Source organism: Eubalaena glacialis, chromosome 1 (assembly GCF_028564815.1).
Source record: "Eubalaena glacialis isolate mEubGla1 chromosome 1, mEubGla1.1.hap2.+ XY, whole genome shotgun sequence".
NCBI lineage: Eukaryota > Metazoa > Chordata > Mammalia > Artiodactyla > Balaenidae > Eubalaena > Eubalaena glacialis.
The window spans coordinates 549,660-565,302 of NC_083716.1; the positions used below are offsets into that span (position 1 = coordinate 549,660).

The following is a 15,643-nucleotide window of genomic DNA, read 5'->3' on the forward strand; positions in this document are numbered from 1 at the left end:
AGTCAGCCTTTAAAGAGACACCTGAATGTTGCCAACCAGATGAAGCAGTGGAATGCCGCCAAGTCTGGTAACACAACAGGGCACAGAGGGGTTGTAGGTAAGTGTCAGAGGCCATTGTCTCCACTAGCACACTGCCATTACCACCATCAACATCATCACCATCACCACCATAACATCATCACCATCACCACCATCATCTCCATCACCATCACCATCATCATCGCCGCCACCACCACCATCACCATCATCACCACTTTCGTGACCACCACACTCACCATCACCCCTGCCATCAGCACCACCACCATCGTCAGAAGGTGGTAGCTTCCTAGATCACACAACCCAAGGGATACTTCCGTGACCTGGAAAATGCGGAGGTTAAGAATTTGATGGAATGCAATGGTTTATTTGGTGAAGGGAGAATGGAAAGGCATTCTTTTAGCTCAGGCTTTGTCATCATGTGGCCTCTCCAAATCTACTCCAACACGCCTGCCTTTGTGTATAAAGGGAGATCAGCACAAGGGCACAGATGGGAGGCTCGTTCCACCCTGATTTTCCTCGAGCCCAAACAGCAAAGTGTACTTTGAACCAGTGTTTTCCACATTCTCCCTCTCTTTTTGCTTTTTAGCAAAAAAGCCTTGACTTTCCTGAACTAAATCTCACCAGGAGCCCAGGATGCACAGTCTCACAGCAGAGCCGCCCTGGTCGGCCGAGGCCCGAGGCTCAGAGGCTCCTGAGCATCCCGCCCGCCCCTGCCTGAGGCCCCTCTGTCCTCGCCCATCAGGGGACGAGTCTCTGGGCACTTCAGGGGCTTCAGGCCTGCCCGAGAGCCCACATCCTGCAGGGAAACAGCACGTCTGCTGCCCAAACTCCAAGACCCTGAAGTCAGCCCTTCTCCTGAAGTTTCTGAAGAGTTTATTGATCGTGATGCACAGCCCAAGCTTACACCACGGAATTCAACGGTGTCTACACCGGCTCTCACCCTCCACAGTGGCCGCAGGCCACAGCGTCCTCCTGCCCACTGTCCAAGGAGCCACCACGTCCCAAACAGATGCCCAGGGACAAGGGACCACGGCACGTCCTGTGAGCACCAGCCGCTCTGAAGGGGGCAGGGGCTCCGGGTGGATTGAAACCTGGTGGGGCTGCTCGTGGCCACGAAAATGCAGTTTCACGCATCTGTGCTTCTCCTCAAACTTGCAAAAGGAAGACAAGTTTTGACAGTAAAAATTATATTTCTTCCTTTTATTTCCGCTGAGGTTTCAGCACCAGAAACACCAGTCTCTTTCCAGGAGGCGCTTCCGCTGTTCATCGTCAGAGAGGAGAGGCTCCCTGAGCGGAGGCTGGGCCTCGGGCAGTGCCAGCCTCCACTGGGCAGCCTCGCGCTCCGGAGACTGGATGGCGCTCCAGCCGCCCTGGACCCACTGCTGGCCCGCCGGTTCTGTCTCCGGTGCAGCTCATCCACAGGGTGAGGAATCCTTCATGAGGCTCCTGGGGCGCTGAGGGTCAGCCGGGGTGGCAGCTATGACGAGGGTCCACCCCCAGCCCAGGACCCAGCCCCTTAAGTCTCAGTGTCCAGCCCGAAGCTTCTGGGCCAGATGATGATGTCACTCATCAGAGACCAGCTCACAGGAGCCGCTCCATCCATCCGCGGTCTCCCTTCACTCCGCTGTGTTGTTCTCTGCTTGGCCCGCCCGTCTCTGTGCACATGGGGGTTTGTTCCCACCCAGCACTTAGAAGCTGGGGAGATGGAGCCGTTAGGGGCACAGCAAATGCCTCATGAACAGGAGGGGCCGAGCTGCTGGTCTCCGAGCAGCACGGGGATTTGCGGGGGGATTCCGGGTGCGGCTCCCTCCCCGCCGCCAAGTGGGCGAGCCTCCTCGAGGGTCCCAGCAGTGTCTGCAGGGCGCCAGGGATGCCCACGAGGCCAAGCCAGAGGGTCATTCTCATCCAGCCCAGGATGCCCCAGGAGCAAAGCCAGCACCCTGCTCAGGGCAGGCGGAGGAACCGCCCTTTGCCATCGATGGCTTAGCTGGGGCTGCCCCCACGAGGACCAGACACCTCATACAGCTCACGGACACGGGGCCCCTGATACGGAGTGAATTAGCCAACCGGCCACCCCCAGGGATGCTGACCTTCCAGGTGAGGAAGGCTGACTGTGGCCACACTGGCCACGTAGCGGTGGGTCCTCCCCGTGATCAGAGCCACGTGGCTCACCTCTCGGGTCTAAACTCCCCTCGACGGATCTCGATTCTGTTTCTTCCCATGGTCGTGGGCAACCTTCAGAAGGCTTCTTGGCATCAGTGTGAGTGTTGGTTGTGTTAATAACACAGAAATAAGAGGTGTCTCCAGGGTGTCAGCAAGCCAGATGTCGGGGCTCCGCCCTGCACTTCAGAAGCCAAGCTGTTACTGGTCAGAAGATGGGCCCTAACATGACCCCGGAGGAGAGCTGAGAAGCAGCTCAAGCCCACAGGTGGCGGCCACAGCAGGCCAGGGGCCCCCCAAATGCCCTCGGGAAGCTGTTCTCCTGGTAAACAGGATGTGCTTCCCTGCACAGAAAACAGAGGAGCCCTAGACTCAGCCTGGCACATCAGAGGCCGATGCTGAGCTGGGAAGAAATCCCTTCCTTTGGTGAGGATGCCGGCCCCCTCCCTCCTGCCCCCAGGAACAGAGAGGCTCCCAGATGACTAAGAAAGACACCTCCTCCTGTCCCCTCCCACCACTGTCAGGGCCTCGCCTGGGGACCCTCTCTGAGGGAGCCCCGCCCTGTGGCCGCCAGGTACCAGGAATCCCTCACAAGCTGCTTCTGGACAAAGGAAATGCAGCCTGAGATTCTAGGTCACTGAAGGGAGTGTTCTGGGCTATTTTAAACGAAATGGGCTGCACTTTTTATAGAAGGGGCAGGGGTTGGCTCTTCTCTTCTTGTTCCATGGTTTCTCCACTAATGGTAAAATCCGTCTTCAAAAATCTAAGAAAAAAGGTCCAATAAAACTCAGTAATAAGGCTTTGGTAAATTACATATGTATAGCTTTCCAGGTTGGAATTCTTTTCAGAAGCTGACGGGTTGGGTTTGTTATGATCGACACAGTAGCCTTTACCGAGGCGTCTTCATCACAGGAAAAGGCCAAGCTCCCACACCGTCCTGGACGCAGGGTTCTCCCCCCACCAGGGTCACGGCCTGAGGGGCAGGAAGCGTCCCTGCCGTGGACACCGGGAATCCTCCCCCCACTTCTCACCTTTAGCCAGTTCGCGCTGGGCTTCTGGCACCCAGAGCTGCAGATGCTGCTCGTGAAGCAGGCAGAGGGGACCCAGCCAAAGCCCAGCAGCTGCATGTTGCCCTGCGCCCTGAGGCTCTGCTCGGCTGTCCACCTGCACGGTCACCCACTCCCAGTCGCGGCCCACCGGTGACACCGAGGCCTAGAGGGATTACATCCAAGCAGCTCCACTCGGAGCCGGGAGCTGAGGCCGGACATTCGGACGCAAGGCCAGTGCCTTCCTCCCCTCTGCACTCGGGGGGCGGAGGCTGCCAGCTGACAGAGTTCAGGGCCGCAGCCCCTGCCCTCTCCACACGGGCCTCCCGCCGACCCACAGACCTCAGGCTGCCACAGCCAGACTCCAGCTGCGGGTGGAGCGGGGTCCCCAGGAGGGCCGGGGGGCCAGGGAGGTGCAGAAGCAGGGGAGGGACCAACAGGGGCGGAGGAGGGCTCCCACCCACCCCCCAGGAAGTGCGGACCACGCTGGTCTCAGCCCAGCCTCGACTGTCTGCAGGAACACAGGCTTGAGCACAGGCTCCGAGGGCCCTCAGCTCGGCTGCAGTGGGACCAAGGCCTGACCCCAAGAGCAGGGTCAATTGTCAACCACTAGCCCCAAACACCCGGGCCTGGCCAGGACGGCAGGTGGGACTCAGCGGGGGTGCTTGTCTGGACGTGGCTCAGAACAGGGCTAGGGGCCCACGCGGTCTCAAATGACCACATCCCAGCGGAAGCTACATCTCCAGAGGTGTAGCCCAGATGGCGGGTCAGGAGGCGGTGCCGGGAGGGGAGGGGAGACCCTACCTTGTCTAAGCCCTCGCACACAAGGTCACCATCTCCTCCCCACCCGCCCAAGTGTCGAGTCCACGCCAGGCGGCACTGCAGGGGCAGGGGCCCAGGGGAAATCGGAGTGTGGCCGTCTGACCTGGGCGCCTGCGGCCTCGGAGCCGGGCTCAGAGCTGCCTCCGAACAAGAAAGAGCTGAAGGCCGAGGTGACCAGGCAGGGCCGCCCTTCTGCCCCGGGTGGCGGATCCCGAGCTGTCATGGGGCCCAGTGGGCAGCTAGGCGATGCTTCCTAGGCGTGTGGTCATCTATAAAGTGTGGACCGAGGGCAGCAGGGGCAGGACAAAGCCCAAGTCTGGGCCTTTGCTGGGATGGGCTTCTGCCAGCTGGATGCACCCAAGCGCTCCTCCTGGACCCGCTGTTTGTGTGGCTCTCGCTTTAATCACATGCTGTTACACAGACACTGCCTTCTGCCCAAGTCCAGCCCTGAGTGCACCTCCAGCGCCTGTGATCCAACCTCGAGGGCCCCCAGGAGGGGTCTGCAGGCCCTGAGGTCTGTGGGCAGATGCCCTGAGCAGGGGTCTCGAGTGGCACTGGAGTGACTTCTTCAGGAGGCTGAGATGGTGCCCGAAAGCCCCAGCCACCCTCCCCGGGGTGCCCTGGCAGCACCAGCGGGGCAGGCGACGGGAAGCACGTCCAGGATCAGATCGCCTCCACACTCACCCCCAGTCACCAGTGGACAAACGGACATTTGGGTGAAGGAAGCGGTCAGGCCTGGTGTCCTCCTGGGGCCAGAGGGCAGGTCAGGCCGGGGACACACTCACCTACTGGCCATAGTTGGTCCAGTTGCTCCTGGGGGGTGGGTGGTCCTTCTTCCCCTCCACCTGCTCTCGGGGCCCTACAGGCCTAGGCGGGGCGGGCTGACCCACAGCGCCCTCCCGACACTGTCCACACGCCCCAGAGTCCGCAGCGGATGTTCCCGCGGGCTCGCAGGACATCCTGGACCTGTTCCTCAGCGGCCACTGGCTCAGCCCCCTTCCTGTTGGTTTTCTGAGGTTCTGGTGTCCCCTTTTGCCCTCCCAGCCCCTCTGCAGACCAAGCCCACACGCCCTTGGCCAGAGACCAGCAATGGACTATTATTTCCGGAAATCGAAGACGGCCTGACACGGGCCACACCGTCCAACGGGAAGTGGCGGTGCCACGATGCCCACTGGAATTGCTCGTGACAGGGAATTACGGGCACGGCCCGATGAAAAAAAGGCTCAGTGCCCAAACCTGTTCCCTCTAACAGTCTTTCAGAATCCCATAAAAAATGACTGAATGGTCAGCATAAAGTAAAAGAAAACCTCAGTCATGGTGTTGAAAGTGGCCCCAGGGCCTGGCCAGGCGAAGGCAGGGAGAACAACCTGATCCTAAGAAATGACAGCGAGACCTGGTGACTGCTCGCCTCATTTCGCGCGTCAGAGCACGAGGGCCTCGCAGCGAAGCGCACGCCATGCTCCACTGACGCCGGGTCTGGTCAGCGACACACAGTTCCCCCCAGGCTGCCCTTATCCGCCTCCAAGTTTCATCTTTTCACTGAAGTGACAAGGTCTTAAATGCCGTTGTCAGACTTGAGACAATAGTAGCAAGAACAGGGGAAATAACGTTCTAGGAGACTTCCGTGCAAACCTAGCTTCATCTTCCTGTTTTAGCCCCACAGGGAGGACCAGCCGCTCAGTGCCAGGGCCTGGCTCCGCGACGTTTGTAAACAGCTTCCAAGGAGGAAAGTTGAAGTGGGCAAAGGCTGATTTAAAGTTACATTTGATTCGTCACGATAACTTTTCAGATTCTGTTTTGGAAGGCTGGGCCCCAGGGACTTAATGCTGCTGAGACTTGGATTCACATTATCTTATCGACGCACCCGAGTAGCCCTGAACTGCAGTAATTTTCGCCTCCTCAATCCTGCCTTACCCATGCCCCCCAGGTCCGCCCAGATCCGTGGTCTGCGCTGCTCTCGGTCGGGGGGGAGGGGGTGTCCAGGGAGCCCTGCCGTCAGCCCCACGTGCGGGCGGGTTTGGAAAGTGGGGCAGGAAGTCAGACGTTGCTCTCTACGGTTTCGGCTGGATTGAGTCCCTCAAAGCTCAAATGTTGAAATCCTACCCCCCCGCCCCTCACAAGGGACTCTATTTGGAGCTGGAGGTCTTGGAGGAGGTGATTAGGTTAAATGAGGTCATTAGGGTGGGCCCGGATCCCGAAGGACTGGGGTCCTCCTCAGAAGAGGAGATTAGGACACAGACACACAGAGGGACGACGTGTGAGGACACAGAGGGAAGGCGGCCGTCTATGCTCCAAGGACAGGCCTGCGTCTCGGGCAGAGAACAGCCAAGCCCGCCAGCAGCCCAGGTCTGGGGCCAGGTGGGCGCCGCGTGGTCGGGAAAGCTGTGCTCGTCCGGGGCTTGGCGCTGCTGGACCTGGCCTGGGCCCGCCGCCCTCACCGAGATGTGAGTGGTGTGAGCAAGGGCTGGGGGAGTCCCCGTGACAGCCGGTCTGTGAATAAACCGTCACGGGGACCTGAGCGCCCTCGCCCGCTCTTGGCCTGGCATTGCCGCATCGCTGACCAAGTAAAAGCAGCTTTCTTTCACCACGGGTGCCTGGCCCCAGGTGATCATCACGGTCACTGGCACCACTTCTCTGCCCGGTCACCTCCCTGGGTTTGTCCAGTCGGGCTGTCTCGACGTGGGCTTGAGAAGATGTTGCTCAGAGAGGTCAAGCTACCCGCCCAAGTCCCACAGCCAGGCAGGGGCCCAGGGCCGTCCGAGGACCACCTGTGCTCCCCGGGCGCTTGCTGACCGGGGACCAGAGCACCCACACTGGCCCTGGGCAGGGGGACAAAAGATGCGGCCTGTGATGAGCCCTCACTCAGGACCGAGCCCAGAGGACACGGTCTCCTCCGGCGAGGGCGCACAGCACACCCGTGAGGGCGCACAGGACACCCGTGAGGCCGCACAGCACACCCGTGAGGGCGCACAGGACACCCGTGAGGCCGCACAGCACACCCGTGAGGGCGCACAGGACACCCGTGAGGCCGCACAGCACACCCGTGAGGGCGCACAGCACACCCGTGAGGCCGCACAGCACACCCGTGAGGGCGCACAGGACACCCGTGAGGGCGCACAGCACACCCGTGAGGGCGCACAGGACACCCGTGAGGCCGCACAGCACACCCGTGAGGGCGCACAGGACACCCGTGAGGCCGCACAGCACACCCGTGAGGCCGCACAGGACACCCGTGAGGGCGCACAGGACACCCGTGAGGCCGCACAGCACACCCGTGAGGGCGCACAGGACACCCGTGAGGGCGCACAGCACACCCGTGAGGCCGCACAGCACACCCGTGAGGGCGCACAGGACACCCGTGAGGCCGCACAGCACACCCGTGAGGGCGCACAGGACACCCGTGAGGCCGCACAGGACACCCGTGAGGGCGCACAGCACACCCGTGAGGCCGCACAGCACACCCGTGAGGCCGCACAGGACACCCGTGAGGGCGCACAGGACACCCGTGAGGCCGCACAGCACACCCGTGAGGGCGCACAGGACACCCGTGAGGCCGCACAGCACACCCGTGAGGCCGCACAGCACAACCGTGAGGGCGCACAGGACACCCGTGAGGCCGCACAGCACACCCGTGAGGCCGCACAGGACACCCGTGAGGGCGCACAGCACACCCGTGAGGCCGCACAGCACACCCGTGAGGGCGCACAGGACACCCGTGAGGCCGCACAGCACACCCGTGAGGGCGCACAGGACACCCGTGAGGCCGCACAGCACACCCGTGAGGCCGCACAGCACACCCGTGAGGGCGCACAGGACACCCGGGAGGGCGCACAGCACACCCGTGAGGGCGCACAGGACACCCGTGAGGCCGCACAGGACACCCGTGAGGGCGCACAGGACACCCGTGAGGCCGCACAGCACACCCGTGAGGGCGCACAGGACACCCGTGAGGCCGCACAGCACACCCGTGAGGCCGCACAGGACACCCGTGAGGGCGCACAGGACACCCGTGAGGCCGCACAGCACACCCGTGAGGGCGCACAGCACACCCGTGAGGCCGCACAGCACACCCGTGAGGGCGCAGAGGACACCCGTGAGGCCGCACAGGACACCCGTGAGGCCGCACTGCACACCCGTGAGGGCACACAGGACACCCGTGAGGCCGCACAGCACACCCGTGAGGGCGCACAGTACACCCGTGAGGCCGCACAGCACACCCGTGAGGCCGCACAGCACACCCGTGAGGGCGCACAGGACACCCGTGAGGCCGCACAGCACACCCGTGAGGGCGCACAGGACACCCGTGAGGGCGCACAGGACACCCGTGAGGCCGCACAGCACACCCGTGAGGGCGCACAGGACACCCGTGAGGCCGCACAGCACACCCGTGAGGGCGCACAGGACACCCGTGAGGCCGCACAGCACACCCGTGAGGGCGCACAGCACACCCGTGAGGCCGCACAGCACACCCTTGAGGGCGCACAGGACACCCGTGAGGCCGCACAGCACACCCGTGAGGGCGCACAGGACACCCGTGAGGGCGCACAGCACACCCGTGAGGCCGCACAGCACACCCGTGAGGGCGCACAGGACACCCGTGAGGCCGCACAGCACACCCGTGAGGGCGCACAGCACACCCGTGAGGGCGCACAGGACACCCGTGAGGCCGCACAGCACACCCGTGAGGGCGCACAGGACACCCGTGAGGCCGCACAGCACACCCGTGAGGGCGCACAGCACACCCGTGAGGCCGCACAGCACACCCTTGAGGGCGCACAGGACACCCGTGAGGCCGCACAGCACACCCGTGAGGGCGCACAGGACACCCGTGAGGGCGCACAGCACACCCGTGAGGCCGCACAGGACACCCGTGAGGGCGCACAGGACACCCGTGAGGCCGCACAGCACACCCGTGAGGGCGCACAGCACACCCGTGAGGGCGCACAGGACACCCGTGAGGCCGCACAGGACACCCGTGAGGCCGCACAGCACACCCGTGAGGCCGCACAGGACACCCGTGAGGCCGCACAGCACACCCGTGAGGCCGCACAGGACACCCGTGAGGCCGCACAGCACACCCGTGAGGGCGCACAGCACACCCGTGAGGCCGCACAGCACACCCGTGAGGGCGCACAGGACACCCGTGAGGGCGCACAGGACACCCGGAGGGCGCACAGCACACCCGTGAGGGCGCACAGGACACCCGTGAGGCCGCACAGCACACCCGTGAGGGCGCACAGGACACCCGTGAGGCCGCACAGGACACCCGTGAGGGCGCACAGCACACCCGTGAGGCCGCACAGGACACCCGTGAGGGCGCACAGGACACCCGTGAGGCCGCACAGCACACCCGTGAGGGCGCACAGCACACCCGTGAGGGCGCACAGGACACCCGTGAGGCCGCACAGGACACCCGTGAGGGCGCACAGCACACCCGTGAGGCCGCACAGGACACCCGTGAGGGCGCACAGGACACCCGTGAGGCCGCACAGCACACCTGTGAGGGCACACAGGACACCCGTGAGGCCGCACAGCACACCCGTGAGGCCGCACAGCACACCCGTGAGGGCGCACAGGACACCCGTGAGGCCGCGATCTCATCTGAGATCTGCTGCTGGTCATCCTACTTGGCAAGTTCCCCGTCTACACAGGGTGCGTCCCCGGCTCGGCCGGCAAGCCACACTCTGCAGAGCCTTAGAGTCTCAGCACGTGGGGACCTGCGGGTGAGCAGACCGTGGTGACAGGTCAACATGCTCAGCGCTTCCCAGATCGCAGTTCGCGTCTGGCTCTGGTCATTCCCTCCTGTGCTGCCGTCCGGGCGCTGCTTCCTCGTCCCATCGGTCTGAGGATGAGGGTTGTTCAGGGAAAAGAAAGCCTCACGGTGCCTGAGGCTGCAAATGAGAAACTGGCGCTACGTTCGGCGTTTTTCTCTCCCAGCCCCCCAGCGCGGACCTCCTGGTCCAGTGTTACTTAGCTTCTGCCGCTGGCTGTTGTCTCCGGGCGGGGCCCTGGGCGGCAGCCAGGATAGGAGGCTGGGCGCTCGGGGTGCACGGCCCAGCAGACGCCTCCTCCACATCCCTGACTGTGTGCTTTCCACGCTTTTCCTGGTTCATTCACGTAGGTGCCTCTACAGGGTCCTGTCCTAACCCGGGGAGGGGGGTGTCTCCCAGCGCAAGGCCATTTGCCAGTGTCCCCTCTGTCTCCATGCTCGCCACCATGATCCACACGTAAGCCCGGGCCAAGTGTCACGGGCACCCAGGAAGGTGCCTGTGCCATGTCCTGTGGCCCCCGTTCTGCGGGCTGTGAGCGGTGCTGCGAGAAACGTGCCGGCGTGTTTTTGATCGGCACGTGTGTGCATGCTCGGGAGAGGGATTGCTGGGTCACAGGTGTGCGAGTGTTCAGGTTTGTTAAATCCTGCTCAACACCTGGCCAGGGGTTCCTGGCTGCAGGAAACACGGGCTGCCACTCCATGTGGTTGGAAGGGCAGCTCTGTGGGTGTGGAAGAGGAGGGGCTGGGTTTGAAGAGGCCGGCTGGAGGGGTCAAGGGACCCCTGAGATTAAGGAGACATGTCAGCCGGCTCTGATGATGCGCTCATGCCGGGGGCCTGGTCACCTGGGACTCTGGGCCTGGCCTGTCACTCAGAGGCTGAGCAGGGAGGAGAGGCCGAGGCAGCAGGTGGAGGGAGGGGAGGCCGGGGGGCTGGGGAGCAGGTCCTCTTGAGACAGGCTGGGACCTGGGACCGTTTGTGGCAGTGCAGCAGTGCTTGCATCTGGACATACCTCTCCTGGAGCAACAAAATACAAAGTAACTGTGTGGGACTAAAAATAACTGCGTGCATACCAGTTGAGGCAAATTCTACACAAAAGATACAAAGAAACCAAAAAACCCAACTGCCACTTTTGAAGAGCCTGGAGCAAAAGCAGGGAACTGTGCATGCCCCCTGCATACACCACCACCTAAGGGGTGGGCAGAACACTTAAGCAGCCCCTCGCTGGACCCCTGGACCTGACCCCACCCTCGCCCCATATAAGAAACAAGCTTGCCCGCCTTCAGGGAGTGAGCAAACAAAGGAGCCTGTGGTTTGTTCTCACTCCCCGGCAGCAGGCCTCCCCCCACCCCCCCCACCCCACCCCCACCCCCCGTACAGCCTTGCCAATTTCTTGTCTAGCCTCTGATCAATTTTTATTGATTAAGGAGGCCCAGAGCCCTGGTGGTAACACCCGGAGCAGGCTCAGTGCTGCAGGGAGGGACCGCTGGACCAGGGGGTCACTCCCAGGGCATGTGCAGAGGTCCAAGGCTGGGCCCGGGACCCACGGCCGCCCTGAGTCGGGGAGGCCCCGGACCCATGGGCAGGTAACGGGGTAGCTCGGAGCCAGGACGCGAGCGGCTTCCGGCAGGTCTTGATTTTTGTAAACCAGCAGAAGGGCGCCCTCTCCGAGGGCCGTCAGACTGTCCCAAGCACATGAGTGTGAATTGGATGACTGTGAGCCCAGCTCACGAGAGGATCCAGGACACGGCAGGTGTACCCACCCCCAGCCCCGGGAGCCCGCATCGTGGGGTCGGGGCAGCACCCACGGGAGGTGGGGGGCAGGTGCCGAGTGGGATCAGCGCGGCTGTGAGTGAGGGTCCCGCCAGGAGGCCCAAGAGCGGCACTGTGGGCCCTGGGGAGGCTTGGGGGATGGGGCTTCTGTCCCGTTTCCCAGTCCCAGGGGCCACAGTATGGAGCGGTCACTGCAGGACCCCTGCCTCTCGACCCGGACACGGGCCTGCCTCCCAAGCATGCCTTCTTAGGAGGATTTTAAAGGAGAAGCTGCCACGTCGCCCACTGGCAAGTGAGGCCGTGAAAAATTGAGCCTCCGCAGAGACTCGCCTGTCGCTTCCGTAACTAGTCCCACAAGCATTTTGGGCTAAAAGGGCACATTCCTGCAGAGCTGGGCAGGAAGGCTCGGCACCGGCGCCTGGTTATAGGGTTGGATTGGTTGACCAGACGAGCCTGGACCACGTCCCCGGGGCTCTGAGCTAGACGGAGGCTTAGTCTTCTTCCTTTCCGCCCTTGGATATTGGAACGCGGACGCTCTGTAGTTTTCTGGGCTGTGCATCACAACTGCACGCGGGGCGGGATCGTTGAGAAGCGGGTGGCCCTGCGCCACCCGGGCTCCGACAGGGACAACACGGGAGAGGCAGGCGGGGCTGCCGGCGCCACCACCAGGAGCATCTGTGGCTGCGCAAGTGCACACACTCTCACACGCACGCGGAGCCTCATTCTCTAGATTCCTCCAAAGGGACTCAAGCTCCCCGGTGTCTGTGGTCACAGGAATGGGAGGGGGCAAGGGGGCTCTTAACTGCCGCCAGGAGTAGGCTGGGGGGCCCCCGGCGGTCTCAGAGCAGCAGGAGGTCCCCCAGGCTGAGGAGCAGGTGTGGGGTGGCCAGGAAACAAGAAAAGTGCCCAGTGCAACTGCTTTGGGACCCACCGTCCTGCAGTGCATTGTTTGGGGTCTGACCTGAGTCTGAGGCATGTGCTTTGTGTCCCCTCTCAGCTGACTGGTTGTCTTTATCATTTCCTGCCAAGGGAACGGGGATGGAATCAGAGGCACTTTTGGGCAGAGCCCCAAAGGAAGGCACCCAGAGAAACCCGCACCAGCTAAAGTCACCCCAAGTCCCGGCCCCACGGTGACACAGCCCCTCTCTGTGTCCCAAGCTGTCCTTTGGTCCCCAAAGTTCAACCATCAAGTTAGCAAACCTCAGCGTGGTGATGGGGGGGGTACCAGATGTTGGATTCATTTATCAGTGCTTTGGTTCTTCTGTTTTCTAATTATTTTCTATTATCTTTTTAATTCCTTCCTTGTGCTTTTCTTAGGTTAATGTCATTCTTTTCTAAAATTTGGGTTGGATGGCTAATATTAAGTTTGGTTTATAATCACAAGTAGTTATTTTTCCTCCAAGCACTGTCTTTGGCAGGGATGTGCATGACCTCCCTCCAGTTATTTTGAGATACTCTATTTAATAAATTTGTTTTGATTTCTTCTTGAATCTGAGAGTTCTTTAAAACATAGACATATTTATCCAGTTAGAATGGCCGAATTCTAGATGTGCTTTGTCTTATGATCAGACTGTTGTCTCTGCTATTTCTACTTTGGGGACTGTATTGAGGGATTTTTGGTAACCTAGTTCATGATCAATAATTGAATGTTCCCTGGGCACTTGAAAAAAAAGTTTATTCTCTATTTTCAGCAGGAGATATATATAGATATCTGAATTGGAGGATTGTTATTAATATATAAAATCTTACATTTGTCTACCTGATCTGTCTTTAACTGAGGCAGAATTAAAGTCTCCAGTATTAATATTTTTCTACTTTTTTTGATTGATGCTTTTCAGATTTGATGTTAACCTTGTCTGATCCCAGGATGCTGTGTTTTCTCCTTCCTTTTTCTTCTCCTTCTCTGTCTGTCTCCTGCATTTTCTCTTAGGCCTTTGTCTCCTCTTTTATGTTCAACCTTTCTGGGTCACTTAATTGTTTGTGTGTTTCTTTTAACAGCAAATAGCTAGGTTTGTTTTGTGCTCCAATTTGAGTCTTTTTCATTCAACAGGAGTATTTGGGCTCTTTTCCTGATATTAAATTGGTCTTATTACATATTTATATTTGTTTCTGTTTTATTTCATTTATATTTTCAGATTTTTATGTGAAACTTTCTGTCTTTATTGTGTTTTGCATTTTTCTTTTAGCAAATCATCTGTGACTGCTCTGCTTTGGTTTCTGTGAGCTCCTTCCGACACTGTGGAGGACGTGGCTTCGGGGGAAGCTTTTCCCTGTGGTTTCTGTGTAACCACGGTGTTATGGGATGTATTCCACTTTGTAACTCCGGGCCTTCCTGTCAACCACCAAATTTCATTGAGTAACACTTTCCTTAATTTGTCCAGGGTCTATTCTACACATTTAAATATTCTTCTATTTTTACTATTTGATGTATCAATTTTAAATAATTTTTTAAAGACTGTTTTCTACCTTCTTTTCCCTCCCCTCCCTTCACAACTATTGTTACTGAAGTGATTTCTCTATTACCTCCTTAATACTGACTTCTAACCTGCAGCCATAATGCCCAGAGGTGCCCTAGGAGGAGCCCAGGCCCCTCGCTCTGGACGCGAACCCCCTGGTCTCCGGTGACTGAGGTTTGTCTTCTCCCCGGGTGTTCAGGAAAGGCTCTTGGGGACCACGTTTCCTGCGTTTTTGCAGGTATGTTAGGAGGTAGTTTGGCTGAATATAAAGTTCTCGGATCGAAGCTTCTGGATAGGGTTGCCAGATAAAATACAAGATGTCTCATTAGTTTTGAATTTTAGGTAAACAACAAATACTATTTTTTTAGTATATATAGGAGCCATGCAATATTTGGTCGGCAGTATTTTATGGGACATATTTATACGAAAAACTAATTTTTTATCTGAAATTCCAATGTAACTGGGGGTCCTTTTGTGTATGTTTGATTTTTGCTAAGTCTGCCAACCCCAATTCTGGATAAAGATGGAGGACTGGAGACACAAGGCCCCCCCGCCCCCGGTTAAGCCTGCACAGGCGACAATGAGGGGTAGTGAGAGCAGACCCTCCCGAGGACAGAGCGCACGGGGTGGGGGCGCTGGGGGACAGATGGACGGAGGGCTGGGCTCTGGAAGGGGTAGGCAGGCCAGACGCAGGCACTGGAACCAGGAGGCAGGCAGGCTCCATGCTCTGCCCGGCCACGCGGTTTGTTCTTGGGAGAAGGTGAAGCCGGGGCCCCTGGTCCAAGACTGCAGGCACCTGGCCAGCCAGGGGGCAGGACAGGAGGTGGGACGTCCCTGCTTCACTGGGGTCCCCCAGGCCACACGGCGCCCGCGGTACAGGGCCTCCAACCCGCGGCCACGTGCGCAACTCCTAGTTTTGCAGAGGCCCTGGTGACCGCCTGGGTTTTGAGCCCCTCTTCTTCAAGGTGACGCCCCAAGGCTGGTCCTAGGTGTCTGGGGGCCAAGTGTGCCCCTCACCTGGGAGCCGGGGCCGCCTGGTAACCTGCATGTGACTCGTTTGTCAAACTGTATACAGAAGGTCCACAGCTGTGCTGACCTGGGGCTGAGAGGCTGACTTCAAGACCTGGGCCCTGATTTCAGGGACCCCTGGGCGACCTCGTGGGAACTGAGGGCTGGTCCTTCTCTGCTCATCCGTCTCCTCCCTGAGGAGATGACGAACCCTGACCCTGAAGTCTTGGGGACAAGGCTGACGTCCAGGAGAGGCTCCAACTCCCCAGATTTGCAAAGCCCGGACCCCGTCCACCTCCCTCTGACGGGGAGATGCCAGGCCCTCCACCCAGACTTCTGCCCTCAAAGGTGGACACAGGACTGGGGTCAGCAGGACAGGAGGCTGCTCCCAATTCATTTCCTCGGACTTGCATCCCAGGGGGCTGTGCCACTGGAGGCGAGACAGACATGGAGAGACGTCCCGAGGGAGGGACTTCGTGTCTCCACCCTGGACCCAGGCTACCCCCGGCTTCGGCCCCTGCCCCCAGCCCCGACCCCATCCAGTTCCTGGGCAGGACCTGGGGGTTGGGAA

General features: G+C 60.0%; 1 long non-coding RNA gene across 1 annotated transcript; it reads right to left on the reverse strand.

Annotated features, from left to right (window-relative positions):
- Positions 1-954: 954 nt before the first annotated feature.
- On the reverse strand, positions 955-3,437 carry LOC133092380 (uncharacterized). Its single transcript, XR_009701049.1, has 3 exons — positions 3,231-3,437; positions 2,212-2,383; positions 955-1,734 (listed from the first exon to the last, which is right to left on the reverse strand). It is a non-coding gene; the product is annotated as an uncharacterized LOC133092380 (long non-coding RNA).
- Positions 3,438-15,643: the final 12,206 nt, after the last annotated feature.